This window comes from Notolepis coatsorum, assembly GCF_963971535.1.
Source record: "Notolepis coatsorum genome assembly, chromosome: 18".
NCBI classification, from domain to species: domain Eukaryota; kingdom Metazoa; phylum Chordata; class Actinopteri; order Aulopiformes; family Paralepididae; genus Notolepis; species Notolepis coatsorum.
The window spans coordinates 58883684-58909533 of record NC_140182.1 but is presented as its reverse complement, the minus strand read 5'-3'; positions in this window follow the sequence as shown (position 1 = coordinate 58909533).

Here is a 25850-nt window from a genome sequence, read left to right as displayed (position 1 = left end):
ATGAAGTAAAATGCAGACAGTGAGGTACAATGTACAGGTGCAGTTACCTGCTCTCTCCACTTAGGGATTTCCTGTCAGGAAGTCCAAGACCCACTGGCAGAGGTCATAGTTCAAGCCCAGGGCCCTCATTTATCAACAATTCTTAGAAAGTGTTCTATTTTCCTACGTAAGCACAGAATTTAGAATGTGTGTACGCACAGAAATATTGGGATTTATCAACCGTGCGTACACGGGTACTATGCACACTCCATGTTGATAAATACCTCTTTGTTCTACCGTCAATGTTTGTGCATGATTATCCATATATGGTAATGAAACACCCCCCATGGGATGTGAAATAATGGACTGACCCAAGCGAACTATGAGAAACTCCACGAGCGAGATTGTTTACAGAGGCGCTGTCGAACCAAGAAGACACAACCCGTGTTATGGGATAAATAAAAGGCTGGCGGACTTGTACACGGTGATGTCAGATATCAACGACTCCCTAAGACCATTGCTGCAATTCTGCCTGGACAGCTCAAAATACTAATAAAGACCGTTCGTTAACCACTGTTTGGCGTTGGTGTGTCATTATAACCATGCTGGAATATGAATGCCTTTATTTGTTTTGTTCGATTGGCTACCAGGTATAATATGATTTGTACTAGAGGCATACAATCTATTTTGTTGTCGGTATTAGATAGCCTATATGAATTACATATAATAGCAGCCATAGCCTACATTATGCAACAGTAACTTGCGCATATATATCATCATATCCCTATATATCATCATATCCCTATATATCTCCCAGGAATCGTGGGGCTCTGGGGAATAAAGGTTGGGAACCCCTGCTATAGCCATTATCCTTTATAATGTTATAGGCTATTTTATTTACAGTTTACTCTATCAGCCTACCCAGCATATAATACGTTCTTTGTTAGAACTCAACTCGTTATTGTTTTGCGCATAGATTGCAGAAGTGCGAGAACGTTTTGATTTATGTTTGGAAGGCTTTGACATTGTGGGACGGGGTGGGTGGAGTTTCGAAGTTCTGTAAGCAGAATACAAGTCATATCACTCACACGATATATGCTACAGTAGGGTGACCAAACGTCCTCTTTTGCCCGGACATCTCTTTTCACGCCCTGTCCGGGGCGTCCGGGGTTATAAATTCATGGTAATGTTCGGGTTTAATTGTTTTTCAGTTTCAGTTTCACGGCCCTTTGCGAGCATCTGAAGGCTCAGGACTGCATTTTTCGCCGAACATATAAATTACAGAATTAAAGCGCCATTTGTTGCCGTTCGAATGCCAAAATCCGTGCCTCGGTTCACAAGTTACATGCCGATATGTCAGGCGTGCGACTTTTTACGCGGCGTGCCAGATTATCACCCCGGACTCCCGGAGAAGCATGCAGCTGCAGAGCCGCAGAGCCAGCGGCGCTCTCAGGGCCGTGCTCTGACGGCCGCGCTGTGAGGGCCGCTCAGCAGCACCACCCACCCAATGGCTGAATTGCCAATGGCTGAATTGGAGTATTGCACTGTGTGGGCACAGCTGTGAGATCCGTGCGAGGCCAGAGGATGTACATACTGTATGAGTAAATTAACTATACTTTTGCTCACACAATATCTTGAATGAATGCGTTTATTTATCTTTTTCACGTAAAGTACAACCCGATCGGGCATTGTTTTGATAGCCATCCAGGCGATCGGCCTATGTGGCTACTTAGACGAACACGGTTATTGGTAATCAATAATAAGAAACAACGTCCCCCCCCCCTTTACATGCTTGAGGATCGTGCCGATCATATGCAGTTTGAGTTTTAACTGTAGCATCTGTATAACGGAAATGCCATTGGATATAACGTTAGTAGCTATTAGCCCTTTATCTAGCCTTCCAGGAAATATACTAGACCAAATGCCGTATACCGCTTATATTCACGGCGCTATAAAATGAGAACGTATTGATGCATTTTTTTTTCTTTAAGCCATTTTGAAGGGACGGTTTATGGACTCAATTGACAATGAGAATGGACAGATAGCAATACTATAAAGTAGAGGTGGGCATAGATAATTTTTTTTAATCTAGATTAATCTATCTGCAATCCTGGATTTAATCTAGATTAATCTAGATTAAAATGGCAAAAAAAAAAAAAAAAAAAAACCTGCATAAGGCATTCAAAATATGTGTGTTCTACCCAAATAATGACCAGAAGTAAGTCCTTACTTTTTCTTTCCTCCTTATGTTTCTGGCCCGGTTATGAGAACGACATTGGACATTTCCTTCCTCCTGACAATGGTCCCCTACCTCCCTCTAGTGGCCAGAGTAGCCTGATGGTGCAGGTGGCCATCTTGTTATGGTTCAAAATAGTAGACTTAATTTCTAATTACTTATTATCTTGGGCCATCCCTGTCTTTGTTTGATGTTGTCTCCCTGTCTGGTTGTTGTGTTTGTTATTGCTTTTGGTGTCTTGTATGGTGTTTATTCTATGTTTTGGCCTGGCCCTGCCAGGTGTTGATCGTTGTAATTAGTGTTGGTATTTAAGTGTGGGTTTGTCATCACTTCCTCGTGGCGTCATTGTCTCCAGTACCCTCCTTGTTACCCTCACCTTCCTCAGTGTTCCCTTGCTCGTCGTGCCTCTCCCGTACCTTGCTTCATGTCCTTATGTGTTGTAAGTAGTTTATGTATTCCGTGTTCATTCCTCTTTGTTTTCCCGTGTCCTTCAGTGTTGTTTTGTATAAGAGCCCTTTGTATGTTCCGTTTTGTATTATTTCGTCGTCCAAGTAAAACCTATTTATATTCCACGTTACCCTGCTGTCTCTGCCTCCTCTCTTCCCGATCTGCAATTGTGTTCTCACCTTAGTTAGCACCCCCAATCCTAACAGGTAACATAGTCTCTCTTTCTCTTTCTTTTTAACGTATACTCTCTCACCCAGATGCACACTCGCAACAAGCAGTAAACTAGTAGGGGTTTTTCAAAAGGCTCATAAGGAATCTTATAAATATTTATTAGAATTCACAATACAGCATTATAATAGCAAATGGAAATATACAAGGGGATGAAACGAATGTTTCAATAGGTTTATAAGGTTATGTACTAAGGAGTAGCGTAGTCTCTCTTTCTCTCTCAAATGTATACGCTCTCACTCAGATGTGCAATTGGAACAAGTAGTTAACTAGGAGGGATTCTAGTTATTGCTTTCAATTGAAGGGGGAAGTTTTACATCCAATCACAGTAAACATCTCTCTCTCTCTCTCTCTCTCTCTCTCTCTCTCTCTCTCTCTCTCTCTCTCTCTCTCTCTCTCTCTCTCTCTCTCTACAGGGGCAGCCAGAGTCACGTGAACCAGCCAGTTGATGGTTTCATCAGGAAACGTAAATAAAGTACTAATCTTCCACAGGAAGATGTACATAATGTACATTATGTTATAGCCATAAAATATATTTATGTATTGTATTTACTACCAGGAGTTGAACCAACAATCATTGCAGTCGCGGGCAAGTGCTCTCACCACTATCTAGCTATGATTATAGTTAAGAGTTGAGGTCAGTTTTAACATTCGCTTAACGGTTATGGTTAAGACATACCGTTAGGGTTAATCCCCAGCAAGTTGGATTAACTTTCAATCTGAACTTGTTTATGATACGCAAGTATCCTCTCACACCGAGTACGACCACTAATGAGGATTAATTTCATGAGCCGCTCAGCGCCAGACACGTTGAACTGCAGTATGTGCTGGGGGTTTCACTCTGGCCAGCGCTGTCCAACACAGGCAGCACTGAATGCAGGATACTAGGGATGGCACGATACCACTTTTTCATGTCCGATACCGATATCACAGCCCCGTTTTCCCAGTGCAATGCTCAGAGATCTTAAAATCATTGGTAAACAAATGTAGTGCTGAAAATATACACTTTGATTGCTGTTTTAATCACACACCACACACACAATGCTGTCACCATCAGCGATGTATTCTAGCCACTGCCACAGTCATCAACCTAATGCCTTCAACACTGCTAGCGGCACAGTGGCGCAGTGGTTAGCACTGTACAAATGTAGACGACCCTGCTGTCGTCTGGGGAGGGTGTAGACTACCCTGCTGTCGGTCTGGGGAGGGTGTAGACTACCCTACTGTCGGTCTGGGGAGGGTGTAGACTACCCTGCTGTCGGTCTGGGCAAGGTGTAGACTACCCTACTGTCGGTCTGGGGAGGGTATAGACTACCCTACTGTCGGCCTGGGGAGGGTGTATACTACCCTACTGTCAGTCTGGGGAGGGTGTAGACTACCCTACTGTCGGTCTGGGGAGGGTGTAGACCAGACTGGGACCATAATTCCTACCGGGAATTTGACTCAGGCAGGCCAGGCCAGGCCAGGCCAGGCCAGGCCAGGCCAGGCCCATCTCCCGTTTCCAAAATGCATTACAGACTGTTTGAAAAAGCTGTTTTGCTATGATAATTGGTAATGAAATATCAAAATAATGTTCAATAAGATGTACTTGTGTTTAATAAGTTGTTTTATTCAGAAGTTAACACAAATAAATAATATTACCAGTACAGTACAGTATCTAGCACACTCTCAGGAGCAAAACAGAAAGAATCATTTCAAACTTGAACTATGTGACATGGCTTGAATCAACTGCTCCAGTGGAGTTGCTCAGTGGCCAATGGTGTCAACTGTGGTTGTACTGGGCAGCTCCCGGGTGTGAATGGAACTGTGTGAATGTGAAGCAGGGCGTTCCTGAAAAAGAGCATCTGTGCTCAGCGAACCTACCCTGGGTAAATAAAGGTAAAAAAAAAATGTAAAAAAAAAAAAAAAAAAAAAGATTAATGCGTTAATTATATTATCGCGCGATACTAGTATAGCGTTAACACAGCACGTTAACGCCGTTAACGGCCCAGCTCTACTATAAAGTATAGATTTAGCTCTACAAACAGCCCCACATCTGTTTACATTTGCTGGTCCTCTAGAGCAGTGGTTCCCAAAGTCGGGGTCGCAACCCAAAGGTGGGGCGCGAGCAGCCACGGGAGGGCCGCGAGATGATTAAAAAAAAAAAAGTCAAAAGAAAAAGTCAAAAAAAATAATATTTTTTTAAATTTATTTTTTGTCAGGCCACTGAACTTAGAAGCAGGCCAGGACAGTGTTTCTAGTTGTATTCTAAAATTCTGTTCTATTGTATTCTAAAATGTGACTATGGTTTTATATTAACTTAATAAATAAACAAAAACGAAAAATCTACTTATTTCAACGAACATTTTCAAACTAAATAACAGATTATGCACATAAAACGCTGAAAACAACCGAAGCAACAATAGTATTTTAATGAGGCTATTATTATTATTATCATTATTATTTTGAAACAAGTTAGCCCTCTCATAAATAGCACATATAAATGAATAACTAACTTGAACTAACTTAATAGGATTGAAGTGATATTTGGCTTAAAAAATCGGTCGCATGACAAAAAAAAAAAGAAAAAGCCTGACGATGTGCATTGGGCTCTCTGACGCCTTATTTTCTGGGTCCCGGCCTGAAAAGTTTGGGAACCCCTGCTCTAGAGATTGATGATTTGGTCCTGTTAACACATTCGGGGCCATTTGGGGCCGTCTAATATCACTCTAGATGGCCAGCATTTCTAAACAGACTTGCATAGTTCGTGAGGCTGTTTGTAGAGCTAAATCTATACTTTATAGTATTGCTATCTGTCCATTCTCATTGTCAATTGAGACCATAAACCGTCCCTTCAAAATAAGCGTTATATGGGATTTGGACTAGTATATTTCCTGGAAGGTGAGATACAGGGCGCTAAGCTAGTAACGTTAAATCCAATGGTATTTCGGCACTACAGAAGCTAGAGTTAAAAATCAAACTGCACAAAGAATTCCCTCCCAAAAACACTAGTCTAAACTAGTGCTGTCAGGCGATTAAAAAAATTAATCTAATTAATTACAGGATTTGTAATTAATTAATCTAATTAATCGCATTTTAATCGCATAACCATTTTATGCCTGATATTCTATATTCTATAATCATATTTCAAATTGCATGTGTCCGGATGGCAGAATTCAGTACTGTATCTACAAAACCTTCTGTTTAATCATCTTCCATCTATTAATTTGCTTAGATTTTTCAGGTCTGGTCAATTTGAGCATGGTGTTATTCACAGTCAAAGATAAAAAAAAAATTATTGATATTCTCATTTGGTTCATTACAATTTACTCAAAATTTAATTTTCATTCAATCAATCACCGCACAGATTGATTGATTGAATGAAAATGTTATTAACAGATTGCAGAATGGGTACAATACAGTACGGCTCAATACACACAATTGTTAAGGGGATGCAGACCAGAGAAATACTTTCGTCTTGTTTACATCAGGGTCCCCCATTTTCAATTCATAATGAATTGTAAGTAAGGGTGCAACTTGCACCGTGCAATCCATTCTTAGTATTTCTGACACTGGGAATACATTCCCTGAGATTCATAGATGTACCTAGAATCAGATACCAAGAACATGCAAAAAAAAGTCTGTAAATGTGTATTCTACATTATTATGGAATGAATGAGATACAAAAAAAAAATAAAAAAAAAAAAAAACTTTTTTTGTAATTAATTTTGAGTTAATTTTCATAACGCGATAATTTGCTGTGTAATTAATTAATCTAATTAACGCGATAAACTGACAGCCCTAGTCTAATCGCAACATTTTAAGTGAGACCGCAAGACGACTTCCGCGGTTTCTGTTGAGAATCTCCGTCTAAACATTGTGAGGTTTTGTCCGCTGCTCACCTACTCGCTCTGTTCCTTTAAGCCTGTTGCTCACCTACTCGCTCTGTTCCTTTAAGCCTACTGTTTTTCAATTGCATTCTCCTCACCTCACTAGCCCCCACCCTCGCGTTCGTTACTCTCGTTTTCTCTTCAAGCAGCCACACCCTTGGACTACCTGTCATTATGTGTTTGATTGGTCTGGTGCCGAACACACACTTTTAGTTCAAGTATCAATTATCCTCCCGCACCTGATGTGTATTCTAATTAGCACCCCTGTGGGCTTTAAGTACCTGGCTCTTCCCCTCTGTCCCTTGTCGGGTCGTGCCGTATTCAGGCCGTAACATGCCGTATCATTCCGTATCATATTCTCTATCACCAGGACTCCTTCGGGAGGTCCACTGTCTGTTTATGCTGTTTTCATCTCCGGCGTGAGATGTGCTCCAGCCTTCGCCTCCTGTCGCCGTTGCCTGAGGGAGACACTGGACTGCGCTCTCTAGAAACTTCCACGGGAGGTATCCCAGTGATCCACTTCAGACCTCCGCGCAGCAGACGTCCTGACGCACATCCAGACCTCCGCGCAGCAGACGCCCAGACGCACCATCCAGACCTCCGAGCCTGGCGCGCTCTTCCGCGCAGACGCACTCCAGATGCGTCCTCCGTACCGGCGCGCACTCCAAGCAGTCGCGCACCACTCAGACCTCTGCGCCAGATGCGCCCTCCGTACCGGCGCGTACTCTAAGCAAGTCGCGCACCACTCAGACCTCCGCTTGGACAACCCTTTCCCCGTGGCGACGCGCTCGCTCCGTTCTGTTCCAACGCTCTTTACGCACAGCGCCTGGGTGAGTTTTTATGTCTGTCTTTGATCCTATCCGTTTTTCGTGTGTTTTTATAACACTGAAGATATCCAGCTTTTTATCAGACAGTCACTCACCCAGCGTTTAGCCCTTTTTGGATTGTTTCATTGGGATAATATTTTGGCCTAACATCGCCCACTGTGTGTTTACACACCGAAGATATTATCACCTGGATTTGTATTTTGGGACTTCGCTCACAGTGTTTATTTTACACCGAAGATTCAGTCACTTGGATAACTCTGTTTTTGGTTACAAGTCACCTCTCCTGTCACCTGCTCTGTTCCAACTGCACTCTGAGCTAACCCACTCCCTCTCTCCCTCTCGGTTCCGTTTACCCACCTCGGAGATCTGCCGAGAGAAGTCTGCAGAGCGGCTCTGATGTTCCCACCTGCTTCCCCAGACTACCATCCCGGGAGAAGCTGCAGAGCAGCAACATCATTAATGCTTTTTCCAAGGCCTTACCCTGTTTTCTCTGTCCCTGTCTCCCCTCTCTAGTCCTCCTAGTCCTTCCCGTCCGGTCCTCCTAGTTCCTCCCTGTTTTCCTTCCTTGTCCCTTGCCCCGGCCCTTGTTCCGTTAGCCCTTCCCTTAGCCTTCCCCTTAGCCAGCTCGCCTCTTAAAGGCACTGTACCCTTCCCTTCTTGTTTATCCAGTATTTGTGTTCTCCCTTAAAGGGACAGTGCCGTTTTTCGGAGTGTTTTCAATAAATGCCCGTTCTTGGCTTACTCTCATACCTGTCTTGTGTTGTGCGATTGGGGTCGGTTACAAACCACAACAAACATGGCCTCAAGACAGGCCTGCGTGAAGGCGATGGAGAAGTTGAGAAGAAGAAAAGGACAGTGCATGGGGGGAGAAGACACTTTGTTGTGATCGATGAGAGTCACTTCAGACATAAAAGAAAGGCAAGTAGCCTGTACCTTTCTATTAACCATTGCAAATTATTAAGCTGGTCATAACCCAACCCCCTCCAATGTACAGTAAATTACCTAGTATGGTTTTGTCAATATTCCAATGTACAATTTTGCTTGTACAGTTGTACAGTGTTCCCCCCCCCCACAACCCCTCCTACCCACCCCCCCCCCCCCCCCCCCCCCCCCCACCCACCCAACCCCACCCAACCTCCTCCAATGTACAGTTTTTACGTCAAATGTATATACTCTCTTTTCTGGACTCTTTTTGTATCACAAACAGTACTGTATTTGCAAATCTGGTATGTCATAAATGTATAGATGTAGCAGTACTGTCTATCTGTATGTCATGTATGTCATATTATGTCCTGATGAATTGAAAATGGGGGACCCTGATGTAAACAAGACGAAAGTCTTTCTCTGGTCTGCATCCCCTTAACAATTGTGTGTATTGAGCTGTACTGTATTGTACCCATTCTGCAATCTGTTAATAAAGTTTTCAATCAATCAATTCAATCAATCAATGGTCATCATAACCATGTCACCATTTTGGAAAAATATGGATGCAGTATATTCAACCATGATTAATGAAAATGAATTACCTCCAATTTCTGCTCACATCATAAATGTTTCTGAATCAATGTCAATCTCTTCTTTCTTGTTTTGCCATTTTCCCCGAAACACATGGCAGGATGGCTGGGGGCTGGAGAACATATAGTCAAGTCAAGTCAAGTCAAGAGTTTTAATTGTCACGGCATACAGGTATACAATGAAATGCGGGTGGTCTAGCCCGCAACGATGTGCAATACAGTGGTACATATAATAGAATCAAAGAAGAAAACAACATTGTGCAGTAACAGGTAACAGGTAACATGGAGTGACATCTCGGTATCTGTACATAGTTATTTACAGAGCATATGGGACATGCTAGTTAGCTTTGGTAGTGCAATACACTGTTCCTGTTATTCTAATTTAAAGTGTCCTTTCCTTTGGCCATAAGTGTGCGTGTGTGCGACATGAGTGTGTGCCCGCTCATGTTAAAGTGTTAAGTGGCTGCTCGTGTGTGAGCGTGCACAGTGTGCGTGTCGTGTGTGTGTTCATGTGTGCTTGTGTGTGGACAGTTCAATGTTCTGAGCACTCAATGTTCATTGTTCATGGCTCTGATGGCCTGGGGGAAGAAGCTGAGCCTAAGCCGCTCTGTCCTAGTAGCTGGGGTTCGCAGGCGTCTGCCTGACCTCAGCAGCTGAAACAGGCTGTTATTGGGGTGGTGAGGGTCTTTCATTATCCTGCAGGCTCTGGATTTGCACCTCTTGTTGTATAGAACCTGCAGGGGGGGTAGTGCAATACCCGTGGTACGCTCGGCTGAGCGCACCACTCTCTGTAGGGCCTTCTTGTCCTGTGCCGTGCTGTTTCCATACCAGGCAGTGATGTTTCCGGTCAGGATGCTCTCTACAGCTCCTGAGTAGAAGGACTGGAGTATCTTTCCCGATACTCTGAACTTCCTTAACTGTCTCAGGTGGTAGAGACGCTGTTTCGCCTTCTTTACTACTGTGTCTATGTGTGTTGACCATGTCAGGTCCTCTGAGATGTGGACCCCCAGGTACTTGAAGCTGCTCACCCTGTCCACGGTAGCCCCGTTAATCATCAGTGGTGTGTGCGTCTCCTGCTGTCCTCTCCTATAATCCACGATCAGCTCCTTGGTTTTACCAATGTTCAGGAGCAGGCTGTTGTCCTGGCACCAGTGTTCCAGTACCTCAACCTCCTCCCGGTAGGCCTTCTCGTCGTTGTCCGAGATCAGCCCCACCACCACCGTGTCATCTGCGAACTTCACTATGGAGTTGGAGCTGAACTTGGCCACACAGTCGTGTGTGTAGAGTGAGTACAGCAGGGGGCTCAGAACACAGCCCTGGGGGGACCCGATGCTCAGGGTGATGGTGTTGGAGGTCTGACCCCCCACCCTGACCGCCTGGGGTCTTTCGCTCAGAAAGTCCAGTACTCAGGCGCTCAGGGCGGAGCTCAGACCTAGCTCAATCAGCTTGTCCACCAGTCTAAGGAGACGGTGTGGAGACTCAGGGGGAACCGCACAGAGCAGTCACTTGAAGACCACCTGGCAGTCATTGAGTGGCATGAGTGGCTTGAGTGGCTTGCTAGAAAACATCGTCATGGTCCCCTAGGCCGAATACTTCATGACATCAGAAAAGTACAATACAGATAGTCAGAAGAGAAGAATCTACACAGGAGAGAAACCATGTCAATATGAGGACTGTTACAAAGCATTAAGTATTTTAGTTAGTCATAAAATAATCCACACAGTAGAGAAACCATGTCAGTGTGAGGAGTGTAAAAAGATACACATTTTCTTTTAAATAAATAATAAATAAACAATGTGTATTGGTATTTTGCTTTGCTTTGTTTGTGTTAATAAAATTGCATTTATCTATAGTCCTAATTCTGTCACTGTTTGATGTCACAAAGAAGGGTGGATCCGAAAGCTGTCTAGAACATTTATCACATGTGATGAAAAAGTCAACAAATAATGAACAAACTGTATTACACATTTGTTAATGATGAATAGGGCACACAATAGCATCTGCAAATGATTTATAGATGTTTCATGAATGTCTAACAAATCATTTGTTAAACATGAAAAGACAAGTCTGGTCTTTGCCTCGTGTCTGTATTCATAAAAGCCAGATCGTTCATAACAGGTGAGTTGAAAGTCAACAAATAATGAACAAACTGTATTACACATTTGTTAATGATGAATAGTGTTCACTTTAGATTAGGGCACACAATAGCATCTGCAAATGATTTATAGATCTTTTATGAATGTCTAACAAATCATTAGTTGAACATGAACAAATAAATGGAGGTATAGTAGTTTTTTCATATCCATTTTTCAAAACATCTACAAATGTGTTACTACACATTAGATATCATTATTAAATGTTGCACTAATAATGAACAAATAAGGTTGATCATGTGGAAAAAAGTTACCAACAGATCGAATTTTAAACAAGTACATTTACAAATGATGTACTAATCAGTTGTAAATGGTTTTGTTCATGATTAGTTCATTATCCACTATAGCGTTATAAATAATTTGTAAATGTTATTATAGTTATAAATGATTTAATAATAATTTATGAATGTATATAAATGGTTTGTTCATGATTAGTCCATTATCTACAAATACCTTATAAATGTATTATAACAGGGTGTTATTATAAAGTGCTACCGAAAATGTTATTCATTTTTATTATTTTATTAATTATTAATGTCCGCCTTGTTTCGAACTGGTTAAGCTTAGGCCCTCTTTCGAAGTTGGTTAAGGTTAGAGTTTGGAATCAGGGCTGGTGGTCTAAAATGTTCAATCAATCAATCAATCAATCGGGGAACATAGGACCCGGGGAACATAGACATGCTCCCCTCCTCACAAGCCCTCTTCTCTAACCTTTAGGTATCACTGCCCAGAATACAGTTAATCACATCACCTGTTTAGTGATGTCATGTTTGTCCACCAGAGAAAAAGAATGTCTCTCCGCCACCATGTCCCACAGGCTTATATCCAGGAGTTCAAACACAAAACACCATGTATGTTTATCATGGAAGATGCGCTAACGATTTGGCTCTGTTCTGGATCAAGACTCCAGACTGTTTCCATCATGAACCCCTGGGGATAAATACATTTTTATTATAGCTAAATGTTTATAGAGATTTATTTTATTTTGATGTTGATCTAATTAAATGCATAATTACATTATAATATATATTTTTTTAAATAATGCTATACAAACTTTTACAAACACAAACAACAACAATAATACAGTTGCTCACATCGTGTGCAGCATTAAATGAACTAAATAAGCGCTTTATGGCCACAGTCTCCTTGGTAACTGTATCACGAAACCAGGCCACTTGACCAAAAGACCCGTCTCCCAGAATGGCCTCCAGCTTTTACTGACATGAGCCACTGCACAACACTCCCATTTCCCATCATGGGGTTTGAAGGGTTAGGGTTGTTTTGGAAAAGGACACCTATCATGGGTTTTGAAGGGTTAGGGTTGTTTTGGAAAACAACACGTATCATGGGTTTTTGAAGGCTAAAACACTTGCCTCATTGGGTTAGATTGGAGCCTGGTGAGATGATGCTAACTCAATAGTTAAGCGATCAGTCAAATGATGCCCTTTATTAGTTAACATCATGCCAGACAATGTTTAAATAGGGCCTGCGTTCAGTACTAATTAACATCACAATGTTTAAATAGGGCCTGGGTTCAGTACTAGTCAACATCACAATGTTTAGATAGGACCTGGTTTCTAGTCAACATCACAATGTTTAGATAGGGCCTGGGTTCAGTACTAGTCAACATCATCTATCCGCTCTATCTATCCGATCTCATCTCACGATACTCCCCCGCTCATGCTCTGCGATCACAAAATGCGGGGCTTCTATCGATTACTAGGGGTCAAGGCAAAGAAAACAGTCTGCATGTTCTTCAAAAAAATATCATCTGTAACACCTGGCCCAGACGTGTTCGCAGCAAAGGAGAGGCTTGAAGTAGTCAAAGATTTTAACTACCTCGGAATAACCTTGGACTCAAACCTCACCTTCAAAAAGCAGGTAAAAAAAGTCACACAGGCCGTAAAAATTCAACATAGCCAACTTTAAATACATCCGAGACTGCCTCAACATGGAAACAGCCAAACTTGACTTCAATTCAGTAATTATGTCCCATCTGACATACTGCATAACCAGCTGGTTTTACTTCTTTTTACATGCTACTTTATTTTATTTCATACTTATCTTGTCTAGCACAGTCTCTGGAGCGTAACAGTAAGAAGCATTTTGTATAAAAGTATTCTGTACTTCTGTATGACAACTATTAAAGAAACTTGAACTTGAAAACTGGTCTCAGACCTGCAGAATCACATTGACACAAATTCATTCAGTTCATAAACAGGCCCTGAAGGTGTTGGACAACAAACCCTTTCGCCACCACCAGTGTACCATCCTCCAAAAACATGCCCTGCTAAGCTGGGAAAACATGCTGAAACTCAGAGATGCCAGCCTGATATTTAAAATCCAACACGGTCTAGCCCCATCACCTCTCTCACAGTTCTTAACAGAAAGCAGCAGGTTCACCAGAACAGTACTAGAGGGAAATTGCATCATCCCAGGGAGGAAAAGTGCATTTAGTAAAATCAGTCTTCTCGAGCTGCAGAGTTCTGGAACACCATCCCATCACACATCCTCTGTACTAATACACTCAGGTCCTTCACACACACACTCAAAGCATGGCAGTTACAAAATCGCATCTGTGACCATTAGCAAGTCACCTCGCAGTCCAGCTGCCCAACCCACGTATGCTTGCCCAGTGCCCACTAGCATGACTGTCCTGATTATGATTATGTATATGTGTGCCTGCCTATACAGTGCTTATACATGTATGGGCTTTGACTTGTCCCTGTACACTGTTTTTATAGATGCATGAATGCCTAGTCAGTGAATGTACAGAATATGTTTTAAATTGTTTTTATATTAGCTTTAATGTTGTTCTATTTTTCTGTTTCTTTCTGGCTTAAACATCTAGGGACTGAAAACTAGCAACCCTGCTAATGTTGGCATAATTTACAGTTTTTAATTTGTATTCATTTATAAATGTATACCTGTTGATTGATATGCACTGTCCCTGATCAAATAAACTGAGTAAACTAAACTGAGGGTTAAAAAGAAATCCTCCGGGCACAGAGCCTTTGTCTACCATCCCTACCTGTGAAATAAACTACCTGCCGTCATCAGGGGCGCCTGCTCTGTCGAAACCTCTACATCCGCTTAAGACCCATCTTCTCTCTCTCTTCAACCTACCTTGATCTCACCTGGTCGGGGACTGACCCTTAGCCTAATCTGTCTAGTTTAGTGAGGATGTCTGTTATCTGCTCCCATGTCTGCTTTTCTGCAGACAGGGGAGCATTTTTTTCTTAATTGGCACCGACCCAGCCCCGGGAAGTTTTAAGGACGATTTGCCCGCCGGCAACCTGATAGTTATTTCAGTTCATTAATGCTAATATCTTATATACTGTATAAGCTCCTCTGGTCAAAGCAAATGTCTCCCCCACTCTGGAATGTGCAGGCTGTAGAATCCGGTGATACCTCATACCTTAAATGTACATCTTCAGTGGCCGCACACTTACAATGTCCACACACACACACACACACACACACACACACACACACACACACACACACACACACACACACACACACACACACACACACACACACACACACACACACACACACACACACACACACACACACACACACACACACACACACACACACACACACACACACACACACACACACACACACATGATTCATCTCGGGCCATATATGGCAGTTGGATACAGGCACACCTACTGTAAGCGCACACACATACTTACACACGCACACACACGCACGCACGCACGCACACACACACACACACACACACCCCTCCCTTTTATGGCAATTGGACACAAGCACACACACATACACACACACCACACACACACACACATACATACACACGCACACACGCACCCCTCCCTCTTCTGTCTTTGTGCAAGTAATAAATCGCTGTCATCATGTGTATGAGATCAGATCTGATGCTGGTGAGAGAGGGAGCCCCGGTGGAGGGCGACTGCGCTTCTTCTCTGTGTTCTCTGTGCAATAAAGACTCTGTGCAAATTGAACTTTGTCGCTCTGAATATATCTGGTTCAGCTGGTCCATAACTATATCAATTCAAGGACTTACGAGGGAACTAAATCCCTTATAAACCTCTAGCATATTTTGGGATATTTTTTATACAATATATAAACGGAATTAAAGCCCTATTTGTCAGATCCATTTGGCGCGACCCGAGTCAGTCGCCATGGGTTTTGCTCAGCAACGAATGTGCACATTTTTAGTTATTATATTTGTTTTTACTACTTTTTTTATCGAAGCATCACTGGCGGGGACGTCATACGACCGCCAGTCACTTATTGACCTAAACTCCGGACTCAAAGAGGAGTTTAGAGACACTTTATCATGCCAAGAATGGCCAACGGAGATCAGAAGAGACAATGGAGACAATGGTCAAGCGGGAGACGGACGCAAGACAAAGAAGAAACACAGGGGGAAGAGGAGCGGGATCAGATTAAGACTAAGAAGATCTGCTTACCGTTCGGCTATTCCATCTATCTTCCTGGCGAATGCACGTTCGCTAGAGAGTAAGATGGATGATTTACGAGCGCAGGTCCGATTCCAGCGAGAGATGAAGGAATGCAACATCCTGTGTTTCACGGAGACCTGGCTGAAATCAGTGACTCCCGATCACAGCATCTCTCCCTCCAACTCCTTCACCATCTTCAGAGCGGACCGTACAGAAGCCTCCGGGAAGAGCATCGGCGGGGGTCTATGCCTTATGACCAACAACGGCTGGACTAGCCCCGGGGAGGTGAAGATACTCTTCCGTTCATGCTCCCCCGATATGGAACACCTCACGATCCAATGTCGCCCGTTCCATCTTCCACGCGAGTTCACTGCAGTGATCATGACTGCAGTGTACATTCCACCCCAGGCGAGCGTCGGCAGGGCGCTAGCGGAACTACACGACCATCTGAACACACACCAAATCAAGCATCCAGACGCAGCCATGATCGTAGCCGGGGATTTCAATCAGGCGAATCTGAAGAAAGTCATGCCGTCTTTCTTCCAGCACATCGTCTGCTCCACAAGGGGAGGAAATACACTCGACCACTGTTACACCCCGTTCAGAGCCGGATACAAGGCTGTACCGGCCCCACCATTAGCGGGAGCAACGAACACGTCGGATCATGCCGCCATCTTGTTGGTCCCCGCGTACAGGCAGAGATCACGTGACGCCGTCGTGTCACGTGAGGTAAAAAAATGGGACGACCAATCAGAGGCCACGCTTCAGGACGCACTAGACATCGCCGACTGGGGAATGTTCGAGAGGAGCACCAGGTTTTGGTAATATGCTCCCGAAATGCTCCCGCTGTTTGGCTACTTCTATGTGCAGTGAAAACTACTTGAATGCTTTAGAACCTAGTCATTGATTTAGTTCAGGGTGAGCTAAAATTAGCCGCGGAGCTAACGCTAGCTAACGTGAGCTAATGCTATTTAATCAAGCTCACAAAGAGAGATAAACAGCTGACAGCGGATAGTACAGGTACAAATACAATAAAACAGCAGGTGGGGGCTGTTGTGTAAACCTTGTACTCTTTAGTTCACATATAATAAGAGACAGAGTGTTTGTTTACTAGTCTCTGTAAGCCAGGAAGTACCTTGGTGCAACATACAAATGTGTCCGTGTAGCAACACAAGCCAATACCTTATAGGACAGGGGCCCGGGGAGGGAGCTCTGTGTGTGTGTGTGTGTGTGTGTGTGTGTGTGTGTGTGTGTGTGAGAGAGACAGAAGTCAGAGGAATAACGACCTGTTATTCAATAGATTAAATTAGTTTAAGAATAAAAAAATAAATACATTTTAAGAGAATCTCAAATACATTATTTTATTTAAGTGTAGGCTATAGTTAATGTTTTATTTTTTACAGTTGTTGTATTTTTCTGACATGGGGGCTCAACAATAAATGACAATCAGAAATGTCAAGTTGCATGTTGTTATTCTAACCAGCTTAGACCCCTACGCTCTGCATCTTCTGGCCGCCTCAGACCTACTCCTATCCAAGCTCCGGGAGGGTCATCAAAGAGAAGTCGCCTATTCTCAGTCCTTGCCCCACAATGGTGGAATGAACTACCCACCCCAGTTAGGACAGCGGAATCACGTCCAATCTTTCGCCGTCGACTAAAGACGCACTTCTTCAACCATTATCTGAATAAAAAAATATATATCTAACCCTAACTAACCATACTGTCATGCACTTGTCCTAATAAACTAACCTACACTGTAGCACTCAACACTTTGATGAACATTGTTGCTCAGCTGATAGAGTTGTGCCCTTCCTGATGGCTTGTCGTACAGAACTTGTAAGTCGCTTTGGATAAAAGCGTCAGCTAAATGACTAAATGTAAATGTAAATGTAGTTCTGTTGCATTTCCAATTTATTTATTTAAATCAAAAATTTTGCAGATATCGATAAGGGAATCGATAAAGAATCGAATCGATAAGCAGAATCGATAATGGAATCGTATCGATAAAATCCTATCAATTCCCATCCCTACTTATGGCAGGGACTGAGGGCTATAACTGACTACAAAGTCAGCGCCCCCGTTGCGGACAAGCTCAACACCTTCTACGCACGGTTTGGTGCAAACAGTGGCACTGCTAGCCCAACGGCTAGTGACGTCACTGGTGCGCCGGCTGTTGTGGAGGGGGGGGGGGGGGGGGGGGCATCCGCGGGGGGGCGGGGACGCTCTCTCATTGACGGTACACAGTGTGAGAAGAGCATTTATGCAGGTGAACACCAGGAAGGCTGCTGGCCCAGATGGTATAGCAGGACGCATACTTAAGTCCTGTGCCAACCAGCTTGCCCCGGTGTTCACCGCCATATTTAATCGATCCCTGGCGGAGTCAGTGGTCCCTGCCTGCTTCAAGATGTCTACCATCATCCTTGTACCGAAGAAAACCTCCCCAACATGTCCAAATGACTACAGACCGGTGGCACTCACCTCTGTGGTCATGAAATGTTTCGAGAGGCTGGTCAAGGACCACATTTGTGCCTCCCTCCCCAGTGATATGGACCCTATGCAATTTGCATACAGGACAAACAGGTCCACTGACGACGCGGTCTCCCAGGTACTGCACAGCACCCTCTCCCACCTTGACCGTCAGAAGGGGGGCTATGTGAGACTGTTGTTCATTGACTACAGCTCAGCGTTCAACACCATAGTCCCCACCAGACTGGTGGACAAGCTGATCGAGCTGGGTCTGAGCTCCGCCCTGAGCGCCTGGGTACTGGACTTTCTGAGTGAAAGACCCCAGGCGGTCAGGGTGGGGGGTCAGACCTCCAACACCATCACCCTGAGCATCGGGTCCCCCCAGGGCTGTGTTCTAAGCCCCCTGCTGTACTCACTCTACACACATGATTGTGTGGCCAAGTTCAGCTCCAACTCCATTGTGAAGTTCGCAGACGACATGGTGGTGGTGGGGCTGATCTCGGACAACGACGAGAAGGAGGTTGAGGTACTGGAACGCTGGTGCCAGGACAACAGCCTGCTCCTGAACATTGGTAAAACCAAGGAGCTGATCGTGGATTATAGGAGAGGACAGCAGGAGACACACACACCACTGATGATTAACGGGGCTACCGTGGACAGGGTGAGCAGCTTTAAGTACCTGGGGGTCCACATCTCAGAGGATCTGACATGGTCAACACACATAGACACAGTAGTAAAGAAGGCGAAACAGCGCCTCTACCACCTGAGACAGTTAAGGAAGTTCAGAGTATCGGGGAAGATACTCCAGTCCTTCTACTCAGGAGCTGTAGAGAGCATCTTGACCGGAAACATCACTGCCTGGTATGGAAACAGCACGGCACAGGACAAGAAGGCCCTACAGAGAGTGGTGCGCTCAGCCGAGCGTACCACGGGTATTGCGCTACCTCCTCTGCAGGTTCTATACAACAAGAGGTGCAAATCCAGAGCCTGCAGGATAATGAAAGACCCCCACCACCCCAATAACAGCCTGTTCCAACTGCTGAGGTCAGGCAGACGCCTGCGAACCCCAGCTACTAGGACAGAGAGGCTTAGGCTCAGCTTCTTCCCCCAGGCCATCAGAGCCTTGAACAATGAACATTGAGTGCCACAGAACACTGAACTATCCACACACAAGCACACATGAGCACACACACGACACGCACGCTGTGCACGCTCACACACTAGCAGCCACTTTAACACTTTAACATGAGCGGGCACACACTTATGCCGCACACACGCACACTTATGGCCAAAAGGAAAGGCCACTTTAAATTAGTATAACAACAGGAACAGTGTATTGCACTACTAAAGCTACCTAGCATGTCCTATATGCTCTGTAAATAACTATGTACAGATACCGAGATGTCACACCATGTTACCTGTTACCTTTTTATTTTTTATTTTTTTATTCTATATATGTTGTACCACTGTAATGCACATCATTGCGGGCAAGACCACCCGCATTTCATTGTATACTTGTATGCCGTGACAAATAAAACTCTTGACTTGACTTGACTTGTTGTCTGTCGATTGCCATTTCAGGCGACAAAATCCGTTCAGCGGTTCTCGAGATAAATGTCGATGTGAGGCATGCGCCAAAGTCTTTAGCAGACTTACATTTTTTTCTAATACCACTCCCGACTCCAGAGGCTTTTTGGACAGAGTTGTAACCAATGAGTGTGGCTTTCCAATGCTACCCCACGTACAGATGAGCAAATCAGGGATCTAGGTGAAAAGTCACGAGCGAAAACAGGAAGTAAAAAATGTGCCGAATACATTGGAGTCTATGAGAAAATGGAAACCGGCAGACCTTTTCTTTTCCCACATTTGACCAAAATCGCTCTATATCACTCATTTCTGAACGGATCTTTATTAAATTTGGACATGTACTACACAAAACTTCAGGCTATGGACCCAGCGTGTTGCAGCCATACCAATGTTTTGGGAAATATATTTTTGGATCAGTGGCGGCTCGTGAATTATTCACGGGGGGGGGGCGGAATTAATTATTATCCCCCTCTATCTCTCCTTCTCTCTCTTTCTCTCTCTCACACACAGCGCAACGTGGAATCGATTCGTTACACAGACCTAGTATGTGTAGTATTATATACCAAGAATAACTTCAGTATGAGTACAGGGCTGTACACATATTTTGCATATTGTTAAACGAGCCAAGGCTAGCTATTAAACTATCGATATGAATAAAAAACGGGGGACCCTGATGTAAACAAGACAAACGTCTTTATCTGGTCTGCATCCCCTTAACAATTGTATGTATTGAGCCGTACTGTATTGTACCCATTCTGCAATCTGTTAAATAAAGTTTTCATTCATTCATTCATTCAAACATAGACGATATTGAACAAGCCATAATCCACTTATTTTCAATCCAAAAGAAACTCCACTCTCTCTCTGATCAATACAATAATGAACACATTTGTATAACTTGTCATTTTAAACAAGTTACCATTTCAGTCTGGTTGATTATGATCCACCAGCGAAGAAAATAATGACTTAGTTCAACAAAAACACAGCATAAAGAGAGCGATAGAGAGAGAGAGAGAGAGAGAGAGAGAGAGAGAGAGAGAGAGAGAGAGAGCGAGAGAGAGAGAGAGAGAGAGAGAGAGAGAGAGAGAGAGAGAGAGAGAGAGAGAGACAGACAGAATTAACTCACTGTTTACGTGGTCGAGGAGGGCTTGATAAAGTGTATAATTATGTCCACTGTTGTCCCCAGACTGTTGATGTATATCCACTCTGTCCAGACTGCATCCAGCTATTAGCTTGTTGTTAGCACAACACAACAGTACTGTGATGAATGAATGAATGACTCTGTCTTTGCCCATTTCCGCGTCGAACAGCCTGCAAACTACCTGGCGTTCTATCGCCATGCTCTAAGACAAACTCTAACCTTAACCAACTTTGAAAGAGTGCCTAAGCTTAACCGTCGAAAGAACTTGACGTCACGCTCTAAGACAAACTCTAACGTTACCTTGTCCTTAACCTACTTCGAACGAAGAGTGGCTTTCCCAGTGTAGAAACTGTCGTCGGCCAATCAGAGAGCGTCTCCGCGAAATGCGGCTACGGAAAAAAAAGACGCTGCTAGCTTCAAATCGCGGCCAGCTTCCATCATAATACATCATATTTTAACGCACAGCGTGTTACGCACTGATTGGCTGCGACGGATACAGCGATGAAACCAGTGCACGGCGTGCACGCGCACTCAAAGCGCTATTGCGTCTAGCCCGAGAGAAATGCGGCTAGGAGAAATGCGGCTACGGTAACGGAACGTATTCTCTATCAGACAGAGTCGTCACTTCCTGTTCAGGAAAACGATTATTTATATTTGATATATTAACGTTATATTGTGCATTGGAAACACAAACATACTTAAAATGAGTAAATATTATTCATTTTAAACATGTTTATATTATTTATAGGGCTATAAAAAAAATAAAAAATTAAATATTTCTTGTTCTTCTCTCTTTTAACCAGGGTTAACCAGGGGGGCGGCGCCCCAGCGCCCCTAGTGGCGAGCCGCCACTGCTTTGGATATTGCAACTACTACAGAAAAACGTGAGTAACACGTTTTTCTACAACTTGTAATAAAACACGGAATGTCCAGTCGGGTAGCTTTAGTTGAGGCAATACTTTATCTTTGTTGAGCATGTACAAATCAACCACATGCAGACAGTAGCGTAAACCAGTCTAATGTTGTAAACTCCCGGCTCCCGTATTCAGCTATGTTACCACACTGACATACTGCAGGTTACCGTAATCACTCTACTCTGACACAACTCAAGTTCAGACCTATGTTACCGGGAAAGCAAACAGTTTTTCTACTGCATTATGAGATGATTATGAGAGTTTTGTTTGTTATGCAGATAGTAAATAAATGATGGATTCATTGTATACAGCCAAACGGATGGATACAACTCTTTATTATGTGCATATAGACTAGGCCAGTGGTTCCCAACCTTTTTTGAGTACTGTACCCCCAAAGCATTTCAAGCCAACCTAAAGTACCCCCTACTACGCAATCAATCGTGGTGATCCCCAGGATATATAATTACACATAATTTTTCACATTTGCTCTGCCAATCTTCTCCATGAATCCACACACTTTGTCATACAAGCTAAGAACATTTGTGTCTTTACCTTGAAGAGAGAGATTCAGCTGGTTGAGTTTGCTGAAAATATCAGAGAGGTATCCCAGCCGAGCTACCCAGTCAGCGTCGTCGAACATAGCCACAAGTGGGTGCGTGTGCTCCGACAGAAATGCCCTCACTTCATTGCGTAGCTCGAACAGCCGCTGTAACGTCTTCCCTCGGTATAACCACCGGACGTTGGTGTGAAGCAAGTGCTGTTTATGTTCTGACCCACCGTGACTGAAACAGTCTATGATTCAAATACCTGGACTGTATGAAATTGATCACTTTTACGGCATCATTCAAAACATCATTTAACTCTGGACTCATTCTCTTGCTAGCTAATGCTTCTCGGTGAATCATGCAGTGCATCCATGTAACGTCAGGGTCTACCTTTTTTATGTGGGCCATTAATCCATTTACTCTGCCGGTCATTGCCGCAGCGCCGTCTGTGCACACATGAGAGCAGGATTTCCAATCCAGCTTGTGTTGAGAGAAAAAATGCTCAATAACGTTAAAAACGTCCTGTCCGGTAGTTCTCCCTGTGAGTTTCTTGCAAAACAGAATGTGCTTGTTCATCTCCAAAGTGTCTTTGTAACGCACAAACGCAATCAGTTGTGCTTCCCCACTGACATCCGTTGATTTGTCCAACTGCAAAGCAAGCTTACCATGCGCTTTACATTTTTCCACCACTTGGTCAATAATGTCAATTCCCATGTCGTCGATCTGATGGCACACAGTATTATTTGACAACAGCACTTTCTTCAGGACATCAGCTGCTTTCTTATCGAGCATAGTTTCTGCGAGAATTATAGCAGCAGGCAAGATTAGCTCTTCGGCTATGGTAAATGGCTTTTTCGATTTAGCAACGAGTAGCGACACGGCATAAGATGCCTCCAAGGCCTTGGTTGAGACCGATGTCGCTTTCTTTCGTTTTTCTTGGCTTCCTTTAAATTCAGCCAGCTTTTGGTGGAAAAACTCTGCAGGCTTACCCACACAGGAGGGATGTCTAGTACTAAGGTGCCGATGTAAATGGGATGGTTTCATGCTATTATTAGAAAGCACAGATGAAACACATTGGCTGCGGCTGCGGTGGCTCTGTAGTTGTGACAGTAAACCTGGAGAGCACATAATGTTCACCACACTGCCGATTCTTCACCTTCTCTGTTTTCTTTTTCTTGAGAACAGGTTCTCCTGATTCAGCAGTATCACCTGTGCTGTTGTTTCTGGATGAACCAGCTCCACTCAGCCATTGATCCATAATGATTATGTTAACAGAAATGTTGATCTCAATAAACACCAGCGCATTCACTTGATAGGATGTTGATATTTTGCTAGCTAGCAAGAAAACCAGCGCGCCACTACAATGATGACGATGATGAACACCTGACACTCCTGACAATGCCGCGCCAATACTAATATATAGCCAGCAAATTATCACTTAATTTGAATGCCCCCAATTTTGGTTACATTATTACAGATTATGCATTATTCATTATTTGGGTACAGTTTTCCTGTAAAATGTCTATAAAAAAATATCTAAAATCAATTATTATTATTATTTTTTTACTTTTCAAAATCTTTTCACGTACCCCCTGGGGACCACCCACGTACCACTAGGGGTATGCGTACCCCCGGTTGGGAAACACTGGACTAGGCTATTCCCAGAGTGGAAGTGGGAAGTAAGAAATCCAAAATTGTTTGTAAATTGCCACTATACACTCCTTGTGCATAGCCTAACCATTACACTCCTTGTCCATAACCTAACCTTGTCCATAGCCTAACCATAACACTCCTTGTCCATAACCTAACTGTGTCCATAGCCTAACCTTAAAGGAACACTCACACACATTTTGGGAAATTAGCTTATTTGCCATCTACCCTGGAGTTAGACAAGAAGATACATACCTTTTTCTTCTCTGTGCATGCAGTAGGAGTAGGAAGACGCGCACTGTTAGCCTAGCATAGCGTCAGTCACTGGAAGTAGGTTCCTCCATTAGCCTAGTTCCCAATGTCTTCCTACTCCTACTGCATGCACAGAGAAGAAAAAGGTATGTATCTTCTTGTCTAACTCCAGGGTAGATGGCAAATAAACTAATTTCCCAAAATGTTGGAGTGTTCCTTTAACACTCTTAGTCCATAGCCTAACCTTAACACTCCTTGTCCATAGCCTAACCTTGTCCCTAGTGTAGCACCCTGAATATGTTGCTATTATTCAGAAGTGCTGACTTGCCTTTTATCTCCCCTTTGTGCACAAAGACATGTTGACTAGTTTCCATTGATATTCTTGGGAACAATGACGCAAAAGCTAAAGCTACCTAGCATGTCCTATATGCTCTGTAAATACTAATGTACAGATACCGAGATGGCACACCATGTACCTGTTTATTGCACTGTTTTATTGGATTCTATTAATATGTTGTACCACTGTATTTTATTGGATTCTATTATATGTTGTACCACTGTATTGCACATCGTCGCGGGCAAGACCAGCCGCATTTCATTGTATACCTGTATGCCGTGACAATTAAAACGCTTGACTTGACTTGACTTGACAAGTTTCTCCTTCTTCCACCGGCTGGAATATGGATTATAAACAGTAAAACTGGATCATATTCGATCCACCCAGTTCTCTTCCCGTGGGGCTAGGTGGCGGTGCCAGCAGGGGGCAGCAGGTGGCAGGCGGAGCGTGGAGAGAAGCAAGCAACGAGGAAGAGGGAATCACCTGGAGGTGAAGGGAACAGGAAGACCTCTTCGACGTGGGATGGAGCCGTGAACGGTCGCAGCTACAACGGGAGGTGCTTTGGAATAGCCCCGTTAGAGAAGCGAGCCAGAGAGCCCCGCCGGAGCGAGCGACGGGTGACGAGACATACTTGCTAGTGACGGGTTATTCTAGAAGTATCCGTGATAGTGCGTGAGTAAGAGAAACCGGACCCAAGGACTAACGTCCATAGATAGCGTGTTATAGTAGCAGTGTGTGCGGTATATTTAGCATGCTGCTAACGGCTATATTGACTCCAGTACACCGAGCGCGAGACGCTGAAGAGACCGGTGGTGTAGCCAGCCACGTTGCGCAACAGTATAACCGTGTAGCAGGTGGGCTGTTTGGGACCCAGAGAGTAGCTTCAGTTTAAGGTAGGGCTAGTGTATTGCTGCACGTCAACCCAGCGCCGGCCGTCAACAACCAGCCTTCGCCGGCGTCTCGACGTCTGCTCTGCCCCGGCGGTCGACAGCCCAGCACGGGAGTTCTTCCGTCCAGCAGAGGTCGCCATCACCCAGCACGCGCTCTCAGCCAGCTACTGCCCCTCTGCTCCAGCCCCGCTTGCTAGCGCCCGCGACGAGAGCGTTCAACGCCATCTTGCTACCTGGACGGTGGTGGCATGTCGAGGCCGCCATTTTGGTTGAGTACAATAGAGCTTCGATGCTCCGGATCTATTACACAGTACACAGTGTGATGCGGCCTACGGGTGAAGCTAATGGTTGCTAACCA